Source organism: Nipponia nippon, unplaced genomic scaffold, assembly GCF_047370975.1.
Source record: "Nipponia nippon isolate SJK-2023a ecotype South Korea unplaced genomic scaffold, ASM4737097v1 scaffold_2, whole genome shotgun sequence".
NCBI lineage: Eukaryota > Metazoa > Chordata > Aves > Pelecaniformes > Threskiornithidae > Nipponia > Nipponia nippon.
The window spans coordinates 60,638,392-60,663,865 of record NW_028262336.1 but is presented as its reverse complement, the minus strand read 5'-3'; the positions used below and the strand labels follow the sequence as shown (position 1 = coordinate 60,663,865).

The window sequence follows — 25,474 nt, the reverse complement described above, 5'->3', positions numbered from 1 at the left end:
GAAAGGCACAGGAAAGGTTAACAGGAACCTGGAAAGTAAATTAACCTATCACACCTGGAGAAAGGAGATAGGGACAATGCTGACAGAAGTACCCAAATGGAAAAACATTGATGGTGTTCAGAAGGACAAAGTCTTAATAGCGTGAGCAAAGACCACATTTGGGAGGAAGAGTGAGACAAGGAGGAGAGGATGGAGAAGGTGAAGCTGAAAGCGCAGCCCAGCAGGTACGGGAGATGTTCTTGTTGAAGAAGGTAGACCAACAAAAGGGCTCCAGAGGGGCAGAAGATGGTTAGGAATTGCTGCATTTCCTTTAATGATAATGAAGGACACTCTTTGGAGCTGAGAGGACACTTCTGTCCCAGAGAAGGGCAGGACGTTGAAGGAATCTGGCTGGATGGGTTGGGCACCTGTGTGGGATGGGTGGAAAGAAATACAGCAACTGTGCGGAATAAGACGGGAGGGGAACCACCAATGTAAGCCAGAGGCCTTAGAGGGGGAGGAAATAAATGAAGACATTTGTGTTGAGTAAGCTGCGCTAAAGCAAATGATGTGCAGCTCACACTAATCGCCATTTTTTCCCCACTGGTATGACATATTGTGAATGTGAGAGCAAACTGATGCCTCCCTATGTAATCAAGTCTACTCTTGACTTTCTGGGCATGGAGCTGGCAGCCCTGTGATAGGATTTTGTTGGTTTTCTCCTCATATATGGGTCAAGAAAATCGCAGTAGCAGCTCTGCAGCCTGCTCAGGAGCTTGGACAACCCTTTCCTGGTGGAATTGTTTTGACTTTGGCAACATCAGCCGTGAAGAGGCGCAGTGTGGGGTTTTTTTTCCCCCTCAATAAAATTTACCCATTGCACAAAGCATGTAATTGTTCCAGAGCTAATGTCATACTTGGAAATTGTAATTGCTCACTGAAGGCAGCTTGTTTCCTACAGCGAGTCAGCAGAGGCTGGCAGTGCTACAGGTGCCATTGCCACGCAGGCTGCGGTGACTCCTGGCTGCTGGCATCGTTTGGCTGAGATTCAAGGCACAAGGTGTTAAAAATCCCAAGTGTGTTACTGAAAGATAAAAATGGAAAGTAGTTCCACCGAGTAATGGGGACATGCATAATGGCCTTGTGCTAATTTCAGTCTGGGGTCACTGGGCCCTCTCTTTTTTGCATAGTTGAAATAGCTGTGTCCAGATGATAAAGATGTTGACAATTATCTTCTCCGTCCTCCAGAGACCACACAAAGCTAAGCCTTTTCCTTTTACTTTCCCCTCATTTTCTTTTATTCCTGGCTTGTCATGACTTTTGACATTGGCATGAGGCTATTTTCTAGAGGAATTTCCTTTGCCTTTTTGGCTTTTGGTAATGTAAGCATTTTGTTAAGAATTTTTTCTTTGAAGCTGTATTTTTTGTTAAGACTTTTTAGGACGGTGTTCTCTTTGCTGCCTCTCACAGAAGTCAGCTAGTAAATTAGCAGCCATTATTTCCCCTTAGGCTTCACACAAATGGTAAGCTACTTAAAGTTTTTCTCTGACTTGTTTTATTTCCAGTAAAACAGGCATTTCCAATACAACACCAGGAAAGGGATGACAAGCTTCAGAGCTTGTGTTGGTTTTGGAGGCCACAAGTTGGGTCAGGGGCTACATCAGCCTACAACCATGTACACTGGTTTGTGTGGCAAGGAAAGCTGAGCAGGGAGGTCTGGCAGCAGCCACCACCTGCCCTCAGAGGCAAGCCAGGATGCATCCCAGTGTCCAGCTGGGAATTCCCAGGGATGTCTGCTTCTTCTGTTAGCAAGCCGGCTGCAGCACTCCCTATGCAGTCGAGGGAGAGGTAAACTATTATGCGACCAGCTTGGAAACTCTGGGACTTTTCTTAGAAGAGCTGTATCTGTTTTTAAGCCTTGTGCAAAAACATAGAGTACATGGGTAAGCATGTAGCGTATCCTTAGAGGCATGGTTTGCAAGGGTGCTGTTTGCATGTAGACCTCATTTCTCCCTTAATAAGTAGACCTGTGGAATTGTTCAAGGGGAGGCAGATTTGTATAAATGTCTCTGCTCTGTCAGCGTGGCAGTGCTGAGATTGAAAAGGCAGTATCTAGACTAGCTCAAAATGTGTGTGTGTTGCATTTGTACATACCATGGACCAAGGCCTCTACAGGTGTAAACTGGCCTCATGCCACCAACACTGGAGATTTACCTCTTTAATTGCTGATCACCTATTAGATGCAAAGAAGTCACCCAAATAAGTTTTCAGTGTCCGTGCACCCTAACAGTATTTTAATCTCTGGTTAACAGAGGGTCTTTGTAAAATTCACATACACAGATACAGCATTTCTAAATTGCCAACACAACAACGGAAGCTTAAGTGCAATTTTTATTCCAATAAAGATCTGATGAAATTATGCCTAATGGCCTGCAGACTGCACTTTTATATGCACTTGCAATGCTCCCATTGACTTCAACTGCTGTTGTCAAGGTGTTTCAGTACTACTGAGCTAAGGATCATTACCCTGTGCTATTACAATACATTAAACTAATGCTACCATTTTTCCATTATAACAACAATACCTGGCGACTGAAGGCTACCTCTGACCCAATAACTTGTAATCAAATATCTGTTTCAGATTTCAAAATGCATTTAAATTATGAGGCTTGACAAAAATGTCCAGATTTGACTAGCCCATGCCTCCACCCTGGTCTTTAATTCTTTGCATACAGACAAAACAAACTTGGCACCAATGAACAGTTTAGAGGTATTAATATTTTTAAGAACATGAGGATTTTAGTTTATCATTAAGTTGAGTAAAACTACATTTGAAGTAAGCTTTCATTGACTTTCATGCAAACAGCACTGGAATGATATATCTAGACTGTACATATTCCAACTCCCAAAGCTTGTGTCCTTCAAAAGCAAAACGATTCCCTGACTGCTGTTGATGCAGCATGCACCAGGGAATACTCATACATGTGTCCTGGAGCTGAGCTGTTATCTGATTTCTGATATTAAAACCAACCTACCAGTTTTTCCTGAGTCCTGTTTGCTCTAATATAACAGAAAATACTGTACTTAAGTGCTATGGGGAGATAGCTTTGCAGAGCTTACTTTACTGGTCGCTAAGAAATTAATAATTTTAAATACATAAAGGAAAGCAAATTCACTGATTACATAGCCTTTGCTACACTTTCTGATTGTTTGCTACTTCTTTTTTTACTGCCTAAAAAAAGAAAACAGTAAAGAAAAAAAACAACGGCAAAAGGCTTGAATAGTTGACTGAAATTACCTTTATGATAAAGTGGACCACAGACTAGATGGAAAAAAAAAGAAGCCATGACCCTGAGTTCCCTTGGAAACCTCTGCAAACTCATCTTAAAAATGTACACACGACATCAGCCAGACAAACAGGAATGAGAACTTGATAACCAAAACAGAATCCAGATGTGCACAAAAATGGGCTTCTTGCTGTTTCTCCTATGTCACTTGCACTGCAGATCTACAGCTAGGAGATATGCAACAACATAGTTGATTCATGTGGCAGGTCCTTTGGATATTGTTTACTCCCCAAAAGCCTGGAGTTACTTGTTTATTGTTATGTGTTGATTGTCATTAAAATGCGAAAGGCCCTTCACCACACCTAAAGTTTTCTGTGCCCTTTTCCTTTTAAGAACCAGCTTTTAAGAGCCATTCTTCCAGATGAAAATATTGTTATGAAAGAACAAATAATAAAGTTATGCACAGATCTGGAAAGCTGTGTTTTTCAAGACATCAGGCCAACAAATTTCATTGCAAAGGTATTTCATGGTTCAAACACAGGGCTCATTCTAAAATGCCGAAGAATTTTGCTTGCGGAACAGATTCAGCCTTGACTGCAGAAGCCCTAATTTGGCCTCCTTTTTCTATGCATGCAAAGTTACAGATACAGAATCACCTGCTTGTGCACCTATGCATCAAGTCTGATGCCCACTTAAAATAAGCGACTGATTATCGCCGCATAAGGTCTAGTACCCTGCACACCGGTACTGGCATTATAGATGTCTTCAAACATGACATGAGCTGGCCAGGGGGACACCTCTCGTCCCTTGCTGAACAGACAAGTAAAACAAGAAAGAAAAGGATTGGCTGGTGCGGGATCAGTGTAGTCCTGTGCAAGAGGACAATGAGTTGCAGCACTGGTTAGATTCAGGAGACCTAGGCTCCATTTCTGGTACTGTTACCTTCTGGTGGGTATCTCCCACTGCCTCTGCAGGGCATGGCCAGCTCTCTGTATTTCCAGAGAACAGCAATAGAAAGTGGTCAGCTGCTATCCTTGAGGCTGCACAAATCCTCTTGTCAGTGTTACCATCCTGGTTGAGAGTGGTAGAGGCAGCTGGAAGGTTAAAGGCAGTGTCTTGTGTTATCTGGAGATCCTTACTGCAAAACACGAACAAACGGTACATGGAAAAAAAGCGTACATATCATCAGCACCACTCTGCTTTCCTGGCTGTGTAGCACCCTCATTATTAATGGAGATTTCATTTGAATTCTTTGCACAGTGGTTTGCCATTAAAATCTTGACATTTACCATTTGCAGATAGTTACATACTTCTGTGAAATAGCACTGATGATGCAGTGGCATTAATTATTTGCCTTATAAAGGTGTCCACTGTCTAGAAACTGGTTCTCAAGCAATAATCTTCTTCTGTAAGCATCCAAAGATGTGCACGCAAATATCTACAGGAACACTTTACAAATCCCAGCCCCTCCATGTTAAGGTGCATATCACTGAAACGTGCAGATTTTAAATCCTGCTGTCTGTAATACACAGCATATCAACTTCTGAAATGAGTACCAGAAGAGGAGAACTGAGGACACGGAGGTTTGAGTACCTACAGGAACAGCTGTATTCAGGCTTCTTTGATCAGACGTGCATCTGTCTGAAAAATAACTATGTTCAAACTTAATCATCTAGTTCTGCACAATACTTAAAATAAACAAATTAATTCTGCAGAGGGATTTAAACTGAACAAATGTATTCACTAGGGAAAGCATAGTGGCATGACTAAATGGCTTAAAATACATCTAAGGTGAAACTGTTCTTCAAATTATCAGCAAATCTGCAGATTTGCTCTTTAAACAGTCTATGGACCTCGATAATCACATTCGCTTTCTCTAATTATCACAGATTTATAGACAAGAAACAATTCCAGAATACTGTTATGAGAGTTTGTATAAAACCAGCTAGGTTTTTTAGCTATGAAATAGCCATAGCTCGGAAAGATGTATCTTTGGAGTGAGGAGAAGAGAAGCTAGAGGGTCTTTTTGTGTTATAAGAGAGGCTCTCAAGATATTGCATGCAACTTCTGATGGACATGTTGCAGTTGTGAGGGTTCAGTCATTGTTGCATTAATAATCCCACCCTACTTTCACAGGGCGTGATGCTATACCCTTTTTACTTTAAAAGGGTTGCGTTTCTTCTCTACTGGATGATGCTAGGTGACCTTTTAAAATGTGTGGATAAATGAAGGAGCAATAAATTCAGTGCGTGTCATGATTAAAAGAAGCCGCTCTCACATTTTCCCCTTTATAATCTTCTTTTTTAAACATGTCATTTACAAATAGAAGTACTAGAGCACAGTTCAGGAAGCGACTCGAAATTGTATTTTATTGGACATGCTAACAAATTTTGGTATTGGATTGCACAACTGAAATGTGTACTTACTAGGTATTGATGTTGCATTATATTTCATATACTGACTGAATGAGTTTGATGAGCAAAGACAGAGGATTAGCATGCAAACTACCCCCATTGTTTTGTATTAAAAAGTGAATATTTAAGAGCTGAAAATGCAAATTTGTTTCAGTTACATGGCACACATTTTTCAGTATGCAAATGTGCCACATCTGTGTATTTGTTTTGCTGCAGACACAACCAGCAAGAGTTTAGTGATGAAATCTGTTCTTAATTATGATAGCAGCTGTTGGAGCAGTAGCCATTTTTTTCCTCCTGATGTGAAGTTGCCTGATTTACTCATTTTTGTCTGCATTTGTCAGGGCTGCCAGTGCAGAGAGAGAACTCTTTGTGAGGGGTTGCAATTTGTTTTCTATGCGAGAGCCAGTGAAAATTGACTAAATCTGCACAGCGGGGTAGTTTTATCTTTTCTTTTCCTGCATTGCAAGCTGTTGTACCTCTGCTCCAGCACAAGAGGCCTATAAAACTACCAAACAAATGAGGGAGCTGTTAAGTGTTCCAGCAAGTATCTTAAGCAGCAGTTCATGTAAACGAACTATGCCTTAATGAAGAAGGAAAAAAACATCTGACATCATAGCTGTGGGACAGATGGCATTAATATAATGTATTGATAAACACTTTGGAAGCTTATTTTTCCTTCCTCAATTATTTTGTTTCCATATATGAGCCCAGTAGATTAGTGAAGTTTGTAAATGCCAGAGAGTTTAATACTCTGTTTCCTCAATATTTTGATAATCAGAAGAAAGAGTGGGAAGATTATAAAAGGATGATAAAAAACCTCCTTTCTGAATACACGATCTCTTACAGTAATTTGTTAATGAGGCAATGCTGTTGCAAATCAACACAGAAAACGACCAAGAACGCTTCATAGCATAATGAAAAATTGGCCAAAAATTGCAGTGCAAATGAAAACAGAATAAAAAGAAGACATAAGTTATTGATACTAAAACTTCTGTGCTAAGAGCCTACTGAATGAAACATTTATGGTCTCTCTACAACCATAGACTAATAATCTGTTTCACACTGGATTGTTTCCACACCAATATTTTATGCCTTGTTTTTTTTGGTCTAGGCAACACTAAATTTAAACAGATTTCAGCCCTGCTCCTTTTTTGGTTAACTTTTTGCCTGCATCACTGTAACCAATGCAAACTTGGCCCCAGAATATAGTGAGAGCAGGTATAGGCCTTGAAAGACTATGCAAAATTTGGCATTCTTTATTGGGAGAAGCAATTTGCCTTTGCTTCCACAAACAGAAAGAGTTCAGTGGATTGTGTAACTCTTCACTGAAGAGAAGGATTCTCCCTTCATTTTCTGCAATTCACCTTTTCCTCTTTCTCTTTTGACCTTTAAATCTTGCATTTAACTAAAAGAAATGCAAGAACATGAGAAAACAAGAAGCTACAGGTAAACTTTACCTTACTTATAAACGAAGGATATCTCAAAGTTAAGCTATCTGAAGTAGTAAATCTGTAAATATAAAATGAGTTGACTGATGGATTGTTTCTCAGTAGAAGAATATGCTTAAATATCATGGGGACTAGCACACTGGGAATTGATGTATGGGCATGGATAGGATGGGATAGTTGTCAGTAAATCCTGTCCACAAGTAGTTGTTTACTTAAAAAGAAAAAAAAAGAGAAAGAGGATTATACAGTGGATTCTGGTGAGGAACTGGAATACTATAAACATGTAGTAGATAGGCAAGAAGACATAGTGTTTTATCCAGTGATGGGTAAAGCGTACCATGGCAGGGCTCACCTTGGCGTACCACTGCCTTTCTGCTGCCAGTGCAGCCACCTTCGTGGTGGGTGACAGCAGGGCATCATCACTGGAATAAATGGCACGTCTTACAATTTACAAATTCCTAGTTTACTTTATTTTTCCGAGCTTTCCAGGCAGATGCCTGTGCATGGCAAATTTTACCCTTTTGAGCTGCATATATTGTTCCCATTAGCCCAAGCATTAGAACGCAGCTATGAATCTCTCTGGTCCCCCATATTTTCCTTTAAGCGTGACTTACTTCAGAAAGGTACTTCATCTCCTGTCAAGAAGCCCAGGTGCTATTGCTACTGGAATATAAAAATGATTTTTTGGACTTCTTGTCTATGTCACATGCATGTTTTTATGTCACGTGCTTGTTTTCATGAGAAGGAGAGTTGGGAGGGCAGCAAGAGTCATAATGAAGTTACCAGAGAAGTGAGGAAGGTCTGGATTTCCCACTGAAGTTACATTTAAAATGTGTCTTCTTTGACTTTTTGTTTTGACCATTGCTTGTCTTCTGGATAGACCTAGAATTAGATGTTTTTAATACAGACACGGTCATGTGAACGAGTGACTCAAGGCTCCCTTTGCACTCAGTTGAAATAAATAGGCTATTTTTAGATGCAATTAATTTGACCTTCCCAAATGCCCATTTAGAATAAGATAAATCCTTAAAAGCATGTAACCCTCTCATCGACCAGCAAGGGAACCTAGAGCAGTTAGCTTACATGCAGATGTCTACAGTTTGTCTCCTTTGCTTTCTGTGTCTGTTTTCTATTGCTGCTGTGTCACGCATGTTGCATACCTAAATAATTACTGTAGTTTTGAACAGTAGTCACTGAGCCTGTAGCTGTGAATTGCATATTATTCACTTAGTGGGTTTTTTTTCCTCAAAAAAGCACCATTTACAAGAGGTTATAGGTTTTAGCAAGGTGTCTTCACACTTTATTATCATGATTACAGTAATAAATATACAGAAATGTTGCTCTGTAGCATTATGTCACTGAAATTTGCTGACGCAGTAAATTGAAAACGGGATACAGTGAATTATGACTTATGACTTCAGCATATGTTACAGATGATACTTTAATAGAAGAGATGCATATGATACTAATTACACTATGAAATCACGCTATAATAATACTTCAAGTAATCACACTTCAAAGTGACAAAATTTTCTTAAAAGGCATCTTCACGGGGATGCCGTCTGTTCCAACTTTTTATGCCTTTTCCTTATTACATAAAAAAGCATTTACTTCTGTGTTGGTAAATGTTTTCAAATATATTCTATATAAAAACAATGGTCTGATACTGCATTTGGATCAATGCATAGGGATGTAAAGCACTTTAGGCAGCGAAATCTTTGATCTCCCTAGATGACTTGCTGTGAAAATAGGGGAGATACGTTCTTCCCATTTAGGCAGAGAAAAGATTTAAAGACATAGTATAGATGTCACCTCCTGCTGTTTGGTAACTTACTGGCTGTCAGCCAAGATAAGGCAAAAAGATGCCCTGTATTCAACACCCCAAAACCCAAATGGTTAAGAAACGTGATCTGTCAGGAATTTGGAGAGGAAACCATGCCCGATCCCTGTGGATTGGAGTAGCAGATTGGTAACAGTCCCCCGGGGCTAGTGATGAAAAAGTGGGATATTGGCTGCACTCCTGCTTCTCCACCCCACCAGCCCACGTTCCCACAAATACGACACACTTATCCAACAGGATAAAGGAGACAGCCCTGTGTCCCTGATGGAGGTGCACACAGAAATACCCTGGGACTCACTTCCAGCATCCCTCTCCATGCGGGATGTGTTTGTTCTTAAGCTCCATTGCCACTGCAAGATGTTGGTAGGGATTTTTTTTTCCTTGGATAACATGAATTTTTTCCTCCCAGATGATTTGCACAACTACATGACTCCTGGAGCTACAGTTCAAAAAATAACAGATCAGAGAAAAGAGCATAATGCATAAAATCTACATCAGTGTAGCTTAAAAATTCAGAATACCAGGTTTGCTCTCAGTCCTTACTAGAAAAAGCGCATTATCTTTATTGTGTAGATAAAGACAAGAAGTCCTAGCTCCATTGAAGGCAAAGGTAAATTTCTCATGAGCGTCAAGGTTTTTTTTTTTTTTGAAGTTTGGCATGTTTTAGCTAGACCTAGGTTAATTTTCTTTTTGTGAATAGTAGATTCTCCAAAGCAGTTGGTGTAGCGACGAACAGATCTAACTGCTTTAACTGGAGAAAATAAAAAAAGAGAAATGTTGAAATAGTTAATACCAAAATTTCAAAGTCAAACATTTCAAATTTTTAATGTGAAAGAATTCCTCATTTCAAAATTTTCCTTCATTTCTTACTTTTTCAAGGGATAAAATTATCATAACATCAACATTTGGTTCCAAATCAAATAAATTGTTTTGATTGATGTAGTATAATTAATTTACTATTCCTTCTTTCCTTTTTGAATAAACAACAAACCAAAAATATTCAGCTCAAATGAGAACAGTTTTCCCTACAATTTTCACTTCAGCTACCAACCCAGAAAATCCATTATTTTCACATTTTTAATTCATGGTAAAGTCTTAGGAGCTATTTTGGCCTGTCACTTGATGGGCATATTGCATAAAATATCTTAAATATTTATGAACATATCAAACTCTATGACACAAGTAGCTTGACTATCTGATTTGTTTTCTGAAGTAAACTTTACAGAGATAACTCTGTCTAATGAAGAAAGTCTTGCTTAAACTGATGTCAGAAACATTTCATTATAAAACATATGGTTTAAAATAGAAGGAGGGGGGACCCAGAAGGTATTTTTTGTCCTTCCTATCTTGGGTCACTGTAGACTGAACTATACTAAATGTTTAATTCATGGCCGAGAAATATGTGATTTTTAGTAGGTTTTCCTGCTGGAGTACAGCTCTCTGTGACTTAATTGGAAATTTAATTTAATTTAAATTGAAAAGTGTTTTTCATTTCTGAAGTATTCCCATCAGAAATCTAGGATATCTTGCAGAATTGAACTCTGTATCATTGTTAAACTCTTACATGACTATTTCCCATCTATGTTCTCCCATAGTCATAAGCCTCTGTGTTTGAATTTTGCATTGTGTGTATTTGATGAGACATTCCCTTCTTTAATGCATCCATTTTTTCCTAAAGAAAAAGTGACAATGAAAATAAATAATTAACAGACAAGTTGGAAAGTGATTAATTTCTTGAGCATCTGCTGAGAAAGCTTTGCAGTAAACCCAGAATATAGCTGTTTTGTATACCGAACAAGCTAATAGAAAATGCCCCAACTTTGCCACGAGGGAACCCGCTGGCACCTTTCCAGGAGCATCAGGACAGTATTTGCATTACGTGGAGCGGACAGTAATTGTCATTTTCTTTAATACGGCAATAAGGGCTGCAGAAGTGGTCGTGTTTGGAGTCCTCCATCTGAATTGGAGTGGCTGCCTTCTGCTACCAAGGTGGACTGTTGCTTCTTGGGGCCAGTAGTCCTAAACACCGCATCAGGCAGAGGAGACCTAAAGGTATAGCTGTTGAAGGCAAGAGGGATGAAATCTGCACTTGAGAAGTGGATGCCTTTGGTCGCACTTCAGTAAGTCCTTTGTTAAGCTTTAGGGGGAAAAGAACAATGTTTAATCATCATGTAAAAAAAAAACACTTCTATTTCAGTTTGCCGTATCTGGAATAAACTTAGTAAATCAAGTCCTAGCATTTTGGCTGCACAAATTGCATCCATTGGTTCACTTCATGTATTGTTAAGGGGGTGATGGAAGGGAAGAAGGAGAACAGGACAAAGTAGCAGGGGCGAATGAAACTAAGAAAAAAAAAAAAAAAGCCAACTACTACATTACCGACCAGCCACATTCCCACTCAGATGGTTATTTCCACCCTTGCTGGCGGTTGGGCTGCAGACGCAGGGAAAGCATTGCTCCCGTGTCGGTGCTCTGGTGCTAGTTCACTACCAGCTCCTGTAGCAGCACTGGAAAAGCTGCGGAAAGGTGGCTTCACTCATGGGGTTTGTGCTTAGTTTTCCATGAGGCTGTAGGAAAGCATGCACAAAGTGGTGGACCAACATCAATACTGGCAGCACTTCCTGCTGCACTATTAACATTTGAAAGCCAGACTCAGTTTTTCCAAAACTGGGAGACTAAATACTCATCTATAGGCACTGACCTGATGTTCTTCTGTTGACTCCTCATTGCACTCAGTGACCAGTGCAGATGTGAAATCAAACTTTCAGAGGTTTTTGCAAAGAGCAGGAAATGCTGAGAGGGCTCATGTTTGGGGGAGTCCTGCTTTTTGTGTTAATTTGGCAGCTCTTGCTGCTGCTTTAGTTACTCGTAAGCTGGAGACAGTTTCTATGGATCTAGCATGTCCTGAGACTTTCTTTTCTGCAGTGAAGAAACGTGGCCCAAGGAGAGCCACAGCTGGAGTGGGGAAGAGCTCTGGGGGCTCATGGGTGCCCAGGCTTGAAAACAAAAACCACCAGTCCCCGCATACTTTGAGGGTCTAATTTTGAAAGTGCTGGCTCACACTTTAAAAAAAAAAAAATCCATGAAATCATTTTCCTAAGCATGATGCCCTGAAAAAAACAAAAGGTGGGAAGTAGGTGGATCAATATGAACTATATATGGCCTTATTCTTATTTATGGTAAGGCCCCTTTATCTTGCTTTGGCATTATAAAGGAGCCCTAAAATTAGTGTAGAAATTGCAATTTAAATTCCATTACATTCACTGTAAAGAGATTTGCTGTCAGGATGAAGGAGGAGAGGCATGGTTTAGTGATAATGAGAATCAGGCCCATTATTCCCAAGAAATTCATTTTCTTTGAGTGAGAGAAGGGGAACTTCTAGGTCATTTCAGTAGTTATTTTATTCTGTAAAGAATAAATAAAGGAGACTCTGTAGCACTGGCAAATTTGATCTATAATGCCTCATGCACAAATCAGATTGTTCAAATGAACCTTGATGGCTGCAAAGAAGTGTAAGAGAGACTGACAGGTAGTACTTGGTTTGCAGAAAATAAGTCTTTGCTCTGCAGCTGATTGACTTGCTCACCTCTCCTGTAGATCTGAGAAACGTGCTTTACTGGTGGGTTTTCACATACCTACCCCTATACTTAAGTAAGCTGCTTTTTTTACTGAGTGCATTTGACAGACAATATTTGTATGTGGATATCCATGCACTTTGGGAAGTACCATACTTTGTTCCTCAGTGTGCTCTTCTAAACCACTTTGACTGTAGTTTCCTCAAGTCAGGAGCACTTACTGTCACTGATAAAAATGCTCACCATGTTTACCAGTGTTTCACGGGCTTTCTCCCTGTTCAGAAAACAGTAGTAAACTATATTTACTCACTTTTGTTCATGGCTTAAAGATGGCTTAAGGGATTTAACTGAAGCAACTTATCAGATAAGGCCAAATGTGAACCATATTAGCCCAAGTGGTAAATATTTCGAAAAGCTGCGAGCTCACAAAAGCAAGAAATTATTAGAGTGACTATTTTGGATTAGGTGCAAGTAGATGACACTTATGAAATCTGGTGATAAAAATTTAATTTTCTTCTCCCATTCATGACATATTGGGGAAAATTAATGGAATTTTTACTTTACCTATTGTATGTACACTAGCACTTATTAAAAAATATGATATTTGTATACAGTAACCTAATCCAGTGCTGATTATAACACTAGTATAACGTATGTCTGTTATCATGGTCTTCTTGCTTTGCAAATAATGACATATAGATCCAAAAAACCAGCTATACCTTTCCGAGTTGTCTATTCTTTACTTGCTTTTAATTCCATAAGGGGTGTTAATAGAATTGGTTGGTGAACATAGGAAGGAGAACTTGCATTAATAGTTTGTAGATCAGTCTCTTGATCTCCCTGGAGTATTTTATCTTCTAGCTACAGTAGTATGATGAGCTATATGACTGGGTTTTGTTTTAATTAATGTTTTAGACTTCTCATCCCAGAGAGCTTGGATGGAGATGATGTGATCATATTGCACTACTGTGTCAGAAGTGTTGAATAACACACTTATTTCTCTGCTTGGAAAGACTTAATAATGAGTTCACAGGTGTTAAATTAGAATAATTTCAATCTATTGTATAAAGTCAGGCACCAATTAATTTCTCAGTGTTGGTTAGGGCAAACTGAAGAATAATCAGGTAACAATTTTGAAGTCCTGTACTAAATTGCTTCTTTACTCTAAGGCACTGCAGCCCTGTATCTAACAGGCTTGGGGGTTTTGTTTCTAAAGAAAGACTAGCCTTATAGATAGGAAACCCAATCAGTATATGACACAATAAATTTGACTAACTGTATCTCTCACTGTAATACATAAACATCCTTTCACCCCAAATCACTGCTAAGATTAAATTCCTTTTGGAACAGTAAATGCAATGCAGAAATGGTGGCTTCTGGAATTAATGAATGTTTCTGCTGGTTTGGGTGTCTCTCATGTTCTGATTACAGGACTTGGCGGAAGGCTCTTATTAAGAAAATGTGTCATTAATACACTACTTCCAGAAGGGAAGAATCCTCAGCAGACATTCCCTCCCATTCAGCAGATCACAACACAAGGTCTCTGCCACAGCCATTTAAAAATGAAATGGAACCAAGCAACCTAATTAAAATAATATCTGCAGAAGCTCTATGTGCCACCGAAGACCCATACATGAAGTAATCATTTTCTGTAAAAGGTTTCATAAATAGAAAACAAAAGAAGCATCCAGCTTCAAAGAAAGGCAAAAAAAAAATTCCAAAGGACAGAAAAAAATGCTTATTTGTAATTAAAAACACATAAGACCAGCTTCCATCAAAACTGCATTTAAATTAATACAGAGAGAAAAAGATTGAGAGCGCATCTGGTTTTGCAATATATATTACCCTGGGTAATGTTTTCCAAAAATGTTGAATGCTACAAAATTGCAAAGGCTATCTAGCAACCTTGACAGGATCCAAACCCATGAATATACACATAAACAAGAACCAAAAAAGAAGTAGTGGATACAATTCACCTTTTCCTGAGCAGAGTTGCAAGAAGGCCTTTTAAACATCATTTTAAACCTGCTTAATCCCCCTGCAAAAGTACCTGAGACTTGCGCTGGATTCAAGCAAGGGTAAAATCATCTAGTCTAAATTAGCAGTATTAGCAGCACTTCAGCAGAGTGAGATGGGGGAAATGATCCTTTCAGAGCTTGTTTTAAGAAAGCTTGCACTCAGTGAATAAGTAGCTTCTGTTAATAGGGCGTCTATAAAAATCCCTCCTTTATCTATGTTTGCATTCAGTTAATACTAATGTAGAGATAAGCTGCAAAACAGAGAGAGGGCTTACTTTAGAGAGTTGCTCGTGTAGCTGATGACAGGAGATGATAGAAGTTCTGCCAGGGATGAGCGCGGGTGGAGGATGCTGAGAGGAGCAGGTTTAACTTCACTGAGCAATCAATATACAGCATCTGAAGGTCAAAGGAACTTCAGAGTGTTCGAAAAATATATAAGGTATGTCAAGAAACTTGAGGGGGTTGCAAACTGTACATCTTTCTTTGGGTCATTTTTTGGACAGACATAGAGTTGATGTGATTTTTTCACAGCGTGTGTAGGAGTATATTTTGGTAACGATATTAAGGCCAGGTATGACAGTCATTACCACTTCTGACTAATGGTGCAGGTGTACTGATATGTTGCTACAAAGCAATTGCAGGTGGCTTATTGACTTCTTATGTGGCAGCACTTGTTCTGTTCATTGCAATTGATGTGATTAGCTTGGCCTTTTAAGGAGTGATATCTTAATTCCACTGGCAGAAGAAGGCCTGGAAATCTCAGATCACTTCTCAAGAGCACAACAGAAATCCCTCCCTCAAGTCAGACTCTGTACCTCATTAAAGACAGGACTAGGTGGAAGCATGAGTTTCCAGTTTGTGGTAAGTTTTGATGTTTCAAAAATTTGTTGTGCTCCTATTCAGAACAGGTTTTTTAAAAGCCCTTAACGTAGATACTCTCTTGGTATTCCAGCTCCTCCAGCCAGGATACAGGCAGCTCCCAAAGTCTCTGGCTCATCTGAAGGCCCAGTAGCAATTGCTTCCAGTTCATCTGCCCAGCAGCACCGTTCCCCATCCTGGGGAGGTTTTGGGGAACCACATAGTCTAGTGAGAAACCAGTCCAGCTTCAAGCAAGCCTGGGGACCCCCACTTGGGAGATGTGTGTCTAAGGTTCACAGTATTTTTCAAAACTAATGTGCTATTGCGAGACAGACTGTAGCACTCTGAAAACACAGTCCCTCTTCAGATAGCCCCTGAGCTGTAGCTGAAGCTTGAAATGTACATTATTAATTCAAGTTGCCTTCTTACAACTGTTATGTATAAAACTGGCTCCATAGTTAGTATCAAATATGGATGTACTTCGAACAGCTTCCTCTTAAGTGAACTAATGTCATCTGAAATATACTTGTCTGTGTCAGATACCTGTGGTCGAAAGACATAATTTTGCTGCAAGTTCTAATGCATATTATTTTAAGTAGTGTTATCCAAAAATGTTGCATCTTAGAGATGAGCCAAAGATTTTATACCCCTCAGACCGTCTGTTTACTTTTCTGATCACCTTGTCCACAGTACGGTGTGGTTTCTGTCCTGTTCCTTTCCTTCACTTCCTTTCTTCATGAAATGGAGACAAACCCCACGTATCAGACATTTGCTTGTCTTACAAAAAGGCAAGGATTTTCAGGGATCTTTATCTGTAATGTTCAGTGCCAGTAAAGGCAACATTGTACTTTGCATATGCACAGAGTATGTTATACACAGTTATTATTTAAAGTAAACCTGTAAAAGAATAATGTAAATACATGGTAAGAATTTTAAAAGGTTCAGCACCAGCCTCAATTCCCGCTGACTCAAATGTGAGCAAAGAGCAGAGGGAGGTTGAATTCAGCGAGATTGCTCTTGAAAATCTCCTTTTTTTTTTTTTTTTTTTTTTTAGAAAAAGGCTAGATTGGAGATGGGAAAACAGCGAGCATGTTCTGGTCTCTGTCAAGCAATGTTTGCTGTCACTAAGAGCAGAGAAAGTAGCAGAAACAGAGGATATTTAGGGGATGCAACAAAAATACCTTCCTCCCCATCAGGACTTTGATAAATAGCATGCATTCTGCTGTGTTTCTCTCACAGGGCATCCAGAAGCAGTAAAATGACACACACACACACACACACTCATTTTGTTTATATGACAAGTCTTCCATTTGGAAAAACTGATGAATGAAATGCCACATGTACAGCAGTGCAGGAGATCTCATTTCTCTTCAGGCTGGAAAACGCTTATTGCGCTGAAATCACGTAATTGTGTGTGTGTGTGCATGAGATGGCTCCACACACATGGGAGCTGTGCTGAGGAAGTGCAGCTCAAGCCTTTGCAAGAGTTGCCCACTAACACCTCTTGCAACGAGGTGGGGGGGATGGCACGTCCCCAGCCTCGCCACCCCCCTTCTGCAGGAGGGGTGGTCTTGCCTCGCCGCTGCCGCCCCCGCCATGGCACTGTCGCCTGCCAGAGCAAACCCTGGGCTGCCCCATATAAGGGGCTGCATACAATTTCTCTGTAGATGACTTGATATAGGTGAAGGGATATACCTGCTTTTGGGCTTTGGACACCCATTCCTTCTTTGTGTCACCCCACAGCTGGTCAGTCGTGACCCCTGAGCTGGATCAGCTCCAGAGCAGTTTTCACATGGCTCCCATCCTGTGGCCCCCCAAAGCAGTGCAGGCAAGGAGGGTGCCAGGGTAACCCAAAAGGAGTTACCCCACCACAGTCAGGTAGAGGGCAGAGGGCTCAGTCACACCAGTCCTATCTGCCTGGGGGCATTGCCACCATCAGCTGGCCAGACTCTCCTGACAGCTTCCTGAAGTGTCGGTGGTATGTACCTAGCAGGTCAGTGAAGTGTTTTGTAGATGGCCCAGAGAGGCAGGGAGGTTGATAGCACCGTCACAGCTTAATGAGCATTGCACTGAGCTCCTGCATTTCATTTAGCAAGGCTCTGGCTCCAGCTTTGGCACATGGCATCTTGAAAGCACTGCCTAAATGTTCTGCCATGTCATCTCACCACTTAACAGACCAAACCTTTCTGGCCAAAGGATGTGGATTTTTTTTTTTCTTTTTTTTTTTTTTGCAAGTCCTTATCCTTCATCTGGCAAGCATGCCCAACGGCTCATGCTTCCTCCTGATTACCATGCCAGGGACATGGTAACACACAGATCCTCTCCATGATTATCTCATTTCTCATGCCATCTCCTCAACTGCCCGTAAAAAATTCATTTCAGAGGCTGGGTGTCCTTGCCTGGAAGCTTTCTCAAAGGTCCACGTGTCTGTTGCATAGAGCAGGACAGAGAGTGTGCATGCAGAACAGTTTCAATTTTGCTTCTCAGGAGAGTTCCTTGTCTCTCCACATAGCCTTCTTCTTTCTCTGGGGCGGTGGTGCCAATGCTGTCCTCCTCACAGTCCCCTTGGAGCAGTCATTGTCCTCCATGATGATGCTTCTGAATTACATAAAGCTATCTGTGTTTTCCATTTTGCAGCCTTCTCCTTTAGTGTATTCACCGTCCGGTGTTTTTCTCTTGTAGAGGTCTATGCCGTATTGTATGCATCTGACTGTGGTAAAATCCTCCAGGCTTAGCCCTGTTTTCTTTTGATGCTGTCTAATCATTAGCAGGCACATGTGCAGATGTACATTTTTTTTCTTTATTTCTATTTATGCATACCTCTTGCATCAGATGCATTAGGAGATGGGTGAGCTTTTGTCCTCGTAATGATCACAGTGTTGCCTATAGAAGTTTTGGAAGCTGACCTTGTAAACCATCTCAGCAATATATGAGAGGATGTATTTGAGTATACTCACTATGCCTGTGCTATCTGCCTCACAGAAGCTTAAATTCATGCAGGTGGATTATTTACTTGAGGTAAAGGCATGGTGTTGGGGGAAAGGGGAAATGCTAGGCAATTTCTTTCTGTAGCATACATGCCCTGCAGAAGCTCAGAAAGGCAGTGATTTTTGTATTTCAGGAGCTTCAGTTGTCCTTTGACATTGGCTTCATGTTATGCAGGATCAGTGGCACCAGCTCTTCTTCTGATCAATCCATATCCAATAGGACGAGGCCCCTCCTGGGCAGTGAGCTTGAGGTACCATTTGGTGGATGCACAGGGGCAGCGTATATCCCACCTGTGCCTTCTCTCCTGACTAATGGGAAGAGTTTAGGCCCATGGCAAAGGGCTGAGTGGTTTTGAAATGTTGTCCTTGGAAATGCTTCAGACTTGGCCCTAGCTTGCAGCTCTGCGCGTGCTTGGCCTCATGACAGTCAGCTAGATTCAAGCTGGATAGCTCAGGCCACCTCCTCCTTTGCTACAAGAGGTTGTCTCCGTTCCCCACCTCAAACATTTCTCTCTCTAATCAGCCTTCACATCCCATCCCACCCCATCAGGCCCTGCACCTCTGTAGGGGCCAAACACAACCCTCTGAAGTGTAGAAATCACCTGCAGCGACTGTGCCCTCCTGACTCCACCGAGAAATGCTCAGGGTGGGAATGGAGACCACCTCTTGTAGCAAAGGAGGAGTGAGCCTGAGTGATCAAGCTTGAAACTGGCCAACAGTCATACAAGAAGCAGAATCAGAGCTTGTTTATTGTAACGGCATCGTCTGACATGAGGAGAGGAGCTGGCTGCTTGTGGCCGTAACATGAGTGAAATTATTTGTTTGCTTTTTTCCAGTGCATGCCTATACTGTGTTACCTGCTACCACACCTCTTATTTGTCTTCCTGCCTTCAGTCTTTAAGAGACTCAAATCCGGGTAGCGTCTGCTTTTTGTTTGGGAAGTGCCTGGTGTATTGGAAATGCTCTTGAAGTAAACAAATGAAGACAATGATAATGGCAGTGTAATGTAGACAAGTTGTGAAGCAAAATTACTGGTTCCCCTGAAGAACATTGAGGTCTGGGTCAAATTTGGCTCTTCTTACATCCACATAAGACAAGGGGGTGGAAGCTGCTTGGATTTGTGGCAAGGCAGAAATTTGATTTTTCTGGGCTCAGGTTTAGATTGGAGGGAAAAGCAAAAGAACTCTGCTCCTGATTATGCTGTAAATCAAATTAACTTTACATGTCTGCTACGTCTTTCAAGTTTAGTGTTCTCTGAATTACTGCCTTCATGTTTACACTGTTAAAAGTCTAATGCATTAGTAAGCAGCAATCACCACAGCTTTGCTCTGCATTAACACAAAGCAAGGGGGAAAAAAAAACTCTTTACCAAGAAGGACTGTCAGGGATTACTGCATGTGCACGTTGTGACAAACCAAACAGCCTCCAGGGTGCTTATCTCTGCTGCTGCTCACTTCATGTTTTATCCATTAAACGAACATGATGATGGTATTTTTTCTTATTTCTTGACATCACTTTTACCACACTGGCGAAATTTAACATCCACTCATCCTGGCTCAATTCAGTTTTGCTAAAGCAGCAACGTCATATAAATTAGCTTTGAAGAAATAATTTTGTTAATCATGGAATTAAAAAACTCCCTTGTTCGTCGTGTGTGTTTTGAAGAGAAGGACTTGGTTTCAGCAGGTTTAAATTTGGTGAGATTAAGACAGATGTGCAAGGCTTTTCTCACATTACCAGATTTTTATTATAGCTCCGTTTTTTGTGGAAAGTATATAACTTTTTAATATATTTCAATAATACAATTAGCTTAATCACATAGAGAAGTCAACTGTTAATATAGGACTACCGTGATCTATAGCTGTTTTTAAAGGGTCATTCAAAAAGAAGAGGAATTGTTCAAGGAAATGGATTTATTATAAAGGTATCGGGATTACGTTCGATAATGGAGTTGATGTTCCCTGAGAAAAAGCTTTCCTCTTCTTCTCTGTTGTATGTAACTCCGTATTTGCATTTTTAAAACATTTTCATTGCACTCTGTGGAGTTTCCTCACTTCTTCTTTTAAGAATTTAACATAGCTGAAAGTGATACTTGTCTCCAGTTTCTCTGGGAAAAGAATAACTGCTACTGAGAAGACAGAGAATTTCTGATTTTTGGGTTTTCCCATAAAACTAATTACAAAATTGCATATTGCCTGGCATGATAGTCTTTGAGCTGTGGCCTCGGTTGGTTGTGACAGGATCAGAGGGCATACATGCCCAGCCTGCCAGATGGGATTTGTATTAGCAGGAAAATTCTGGTTTTGACAGGGCTATCGTAGTGTCCTGCTGCTCGCCTTCCTTGGTATTGTACAGACTGCTCTCTTCTTCAAAGACTAGCTCATCTCTTGTGCCTCTGATGTAGCAAACACATCAGACACAGCAAGAACTTCCCAGATCCTGAGGTGGATTACCCCTGAAAATGATTTAGCTTGCTGCCTTTATCTTCAATAAATCTTGGCAGCTAGACAGCACAATCTGTTGCCACTCACATCTTGCTTTGTATGAAAGTTACCCTTAACCTAACGGGAGCCATTTGATCCTTTTAAAACTGCAAGCTATCTTTGGTGAGGCCCTGCTTTTCAAATACTGCTCTGTGGCTGCAAACAATTATTTTGCCCGTTTTGTCACCATCATCACCCATTGCTCTTTTTTCCCCAGTGTACTTAATCTCCCATATATAAATCCAGTCTTACATGTAAATAAATACAGGAAAAGTCTGTTCATTTTGTTGTGTATGATAATGTTTAATAAAAATGAAAGTTATGTGATAGATAGACATTCGGGAATGATACAGGTGCACATTTAATCTGGGACTTATTTATTGAATGAAGAAAGGCTACAATACCTTCCTGACCACAACATTCTGTAGAAACATACCTTTGCTCCAAAAATGCCTGCATCCTAGAGGAGAAACCAAACCGATTTTGAAAAAAAAATTGCTTAATTCTGTGGTGTTTTAATACATGTGGATATCATTAATGAGGAGATGTTGCCCATAGGAAGGGCTGGATTTGTTGTATTCTGTCCTTTAACCCTGGTGCACCTTTGTAGGATAGAAAGAACACTCTCGTCCCTCCTGGTAGTGTCCATCCCTCAGAGGCACGAAACACTCTTATATTTTTGATATGAAACCAAAAGATACTGGAGTCAGAGCCCCATACTCTGGGCACCAGAGTGGGCCTGTTGTGTCTTCCCGAGCTTAGCTCTTCTCTCCATCCACAGCTTCATGCTATGAACATCCACCAGTTCACATCCAGTGGGAGCAAAATGTGGTGTTGTAGGTGTCCCTGAAGTAATTTGAAATGTAAGACGGTGAGGTGTCCGCAAGAGGTGGGCAGATATGACGCAGGACCCAGGCTCATCTGGAACGAGAGTCAGAAGCTGAGGGGACCTCAGGGTCCTCAAATGGCACCAGATCCCACTAGTGGTCAACCAAATCCAGCGGTAACTGGCCCAGGGATTGCAGCTGCCACCAGATCTTTTTTTAAGGTAGAAGTGGAATATATTCAAGAGGAGTGTTGTGCTTTGAAACTAGGTGAACTACGTAAACTTAAGCCATCTGACATTAAATTTTTCATTTTGGGTTTCAGATTTTTCAGACTCATTTTGCTTTACCATTCTGTCTTTCCTCTGTCAACAAAGAAGGTACTTTAATTCCTGCAGCTTTTGAGTTCATAATTCACAAACTTGATTTGCTTTTAATATAGGATTTGGGGATACAGTTTGTATTTGTAATGTTAAAAATTATTTTAAAAATGAAGAGTTAAGGCCTCAAATTGAATTCAAACTGTGTCATTCCAGATTGAAGTAATTGAGGACTGGGTCCATAGGCCAGTATGTAATTGTTCTTGTCTCTGGTTAGTTGGCAGAAGACATTTAAAAAAACAAATCCATATCCAGTAGGAAGGAAAGCTAGTAAAAATTTGTATTTAAAACATTTTTTCAGTGAAAAGTCAAGTTTTTGCCTAACAATATCATTTTTCTTCAAAATTCTTTGATTGGTTCATTCTTTTTGGGCTTAAAGAGTCAAAGCCTGAAGAATACTTTGGGCATTATATATGAATAGCTTAAATCTTTTTGCAGAAACTTTGCAAGCAGTTCGAGCAGCAACACTGAGACAATAAAGCTTGCCTGGAATTTTGGATCATTAATCAGTGTTCTTTATACAGAAATGTTGCTTGAATTGGCACAGCCCCACACATTGATGGGAAAGAACTGCAGAATGAAGAAGTCCTTTTATTTAAAAGCAAAAAATAACACTCTGGAAGCATGACTAGCAATATTATACTAAAAATAGTTGCTTTCTTTGACTTTTTAGCTGATTAATTGGTTATGTAAGAGAAATATTTATAGCATAGGAGCAGCCCAACCTGCTGCATGCCCAGAAAGCATAGCATGACATGCAAAATTTGGGGAGAATAACTGAAATAAAGACTTTTCTTCACTTTCTTGTCATTCTAATGCAATGATATGATATGTGATGTGATATAAAATGGTATGATTTAGCACTGAGTCGAAGAGACGCAACCAAAACCAGGATACTTTTAGCCCCTTCAGCTGGTTCTTGGGCTGGCACATTTTTCTTTGAATGAATGAATGAATGAATGTCCTAAAAGCAGAGCTGCTTGGTAGATGTAAGTTTTATTGGTGGATTTTAGTAAACTGAACATAGCAATGATAATGTCTCATAATAATGACAATTTCTCAGATGGCAGTGTCATTTCCTCACAATTTCAACTGACTTTACCTTGCTACATTTAATATTTTTCTTGCAGAACAAGTGAAGATGCCATATGCCAAATATGTTTCATGTCATGGCATCTCCACCAGCTCACAATGATATATTATATCTGCCTTAAATTTTGACTCCTTTTTAGTAGTCATTTTATGTAAGAATGCCAACATTTTCTTAAAATGAGTGAAGTCACTAACATATCAAGCTGTTGCCAACACACTAGAAGTAGAGAAGGAGTAGAGCCTAGGAAGTATATGAAATGTATTCTTTTTCCTCTTTCTAAAATTTTCAACACTTCTCATTTCCCTGATTAAGGATAGGCTCAGGAGAATGAACTTCCGTGTGCTGCATTTTGTTTGTTTCTGTTCCAACTCTTTTATTCTATGTGGACTAGAACAAAAACTTTTCCAAGTAAATAGGATATATGAGATTAAATGAGAAAGATGAGAGATGAACAGCCAAATAACTAGTAAATTTTGGCTGCAGCCAAAGCAAAGGAGGAGAGAAGGCGATGCGGAGGGAGTGAATAAGGACTCCCAGAGTGAGAACAGACAGAAGTGCTGTCTGCAGTGTGTTGTTGTCACTTGTCTTTGCAAAACGGACTCATGCAATCTTCATCCTTATTGCTGCTCCTTCTGATTGTACCCTGCTGTTAGCACTGCCACTAACTCAAGAAGACTGCATTCCATGTAAACGCTCAACTTTCATTTTTCTTGAAGGCAAGCTAAGATAACAAGCTCTTCACAAGGGAATGAAATATCTATCCTGCACCTTAAAAGTAAAAGTTAAAATAAAAAAGCTTATAGCTGGTTTTCAGGTGCATCTACGTTAGTGCCCTGTTTTGGATCAGGTGTTGCATCTGAAGTCAATCTCTTGGTCATCCTCACTTAGCAGACTTTGGTTCACCCCGCAGATCAGTGTTAGAGTGTGCAAACTAGATTCCTTTCAGGTGAAAGTAAATAAAAAATTCGTTCCAGAAACATACCTAAGGCTGTCTAGACACTAATGGGCACTCAATCAGTAGGAGCAGACTAAGCGCTAGTCTGAAGTCAAACACCCTGAAATGCAAGTAGGGGGGTCCTTGGAACAAACTGTTTCAGTCTACAGCTCCGCTTTGGCCCCACTTGCCGATGAAATACTCTTCTTTACTTGGGCTCTCTTTCACTTACTGTGACCTTGGTTCAACCAGTCTGTGTCTCTCCCCCAGTTCTACCTGCATCGAGGCTAGTTCTTTCCTTCACTGTTAAAAATCAGCAAAGCCTGAGGAAGTGAGTGAAATGATGTAGCTTGACACCAGCTGAAGATCTCAACTCTGCTGCTTTCATCTGCCAGCTCTGACTCTCTCATACTCGAAAGATTTTTAGAAAGAAAAGCTGATGGAAGAAGGATGACTTGTTGGGACATACGCAGCAGCATTTTTATGGCAGCTTCAGCCAGTTTCCCTTCAAATTTACTTCAAACTGCAGTGCACCTTTGGTTTGATTTTTGAATGGTAATGTTTACTCCTTATTAATACCAAGACTGCCTTATAGTAGACAATTTTGGACCAAATCTGTCCAGTGCTCACACTTTTAAATAGTCACAAAAGAATTTTAACAGTTGCCTATAAATTTAATTACTTCATAGCAATTATTATGTCTGCATTACAGAATAGTATATGTTTTTTATTACCCTTAGGTCCCTTTTTAATAGGAGTGCTGTGCTTTGTACAAGTCAATTATTTTTGATAGTTACAGTAATTAATGTTTAATTATATTTTATTAGTCTCATTTTGTTCAACTACCTTGGAATCAATCCAAGCATTTCTAAATGCTATACTTTGTGTGTGCATGTGTGCACACATCTGCATACTCTTCATGGGTCCGTATATGCAACCAGTGAGTGAATTATTCTCACAGAGGGGGAAATGTGAGACTCATCTCAGAAGACTATAGAAACATATGTGCTGTCCTCTTTCCCATGGCTATCAATGATATCCCTCATGCTCATCTCACAACTGCAAGCAGATCTCCCAATTTTCTCCTACACAGACACATATTTGGTGTCTCCTAGTAGATATTTCTGATGGCTGCAGAACTGTATTTTCAATGGCTTCCAGTAGCCACATGTATGAGTGACTTTTTCGCTCTTACTCCTTGATTTTTACTTTCTCCTCTTTGTTGGCTTTCTGCCTCCTTCCTCTTTCATTTCTGTTTTCCCTGGGAATGAATTTTGCAACTTTTACTGCTCTTTATTTCTGATCTCTCTTCCTTCAGTTTTCTTTCTTTTTCTCTAATCTTTCAATGGCC

General features: G+C 40.2%; 1 protein-coding gene and 1 long non-coding RNA gene across 6 annotated transcripts in view; both read left to right on the top strand.

Annotated features, from left to right (window-relative positions):
• The window catches only part of AFF3 (ALF transcription elongation factor 3), a 340,331-nt gene that overhangs the window by 67,710 nt on the left and 247,147 nt on the right, over nt 1–25,474 (top strand). The gene's annotated exons all lie outside the window — the stretch shown is intronic.
• On the top strand, nt 15,316–15,962 carry LOC148055801 (uncharacterized). Its single transcript, XR_015704485.1, has 2 exons — nt 15,316–15,425; nt 15,517–15,962. It is a non-coding gene; the product is annotated as an uncharacterized LOC148055801 (long non-coding RNA).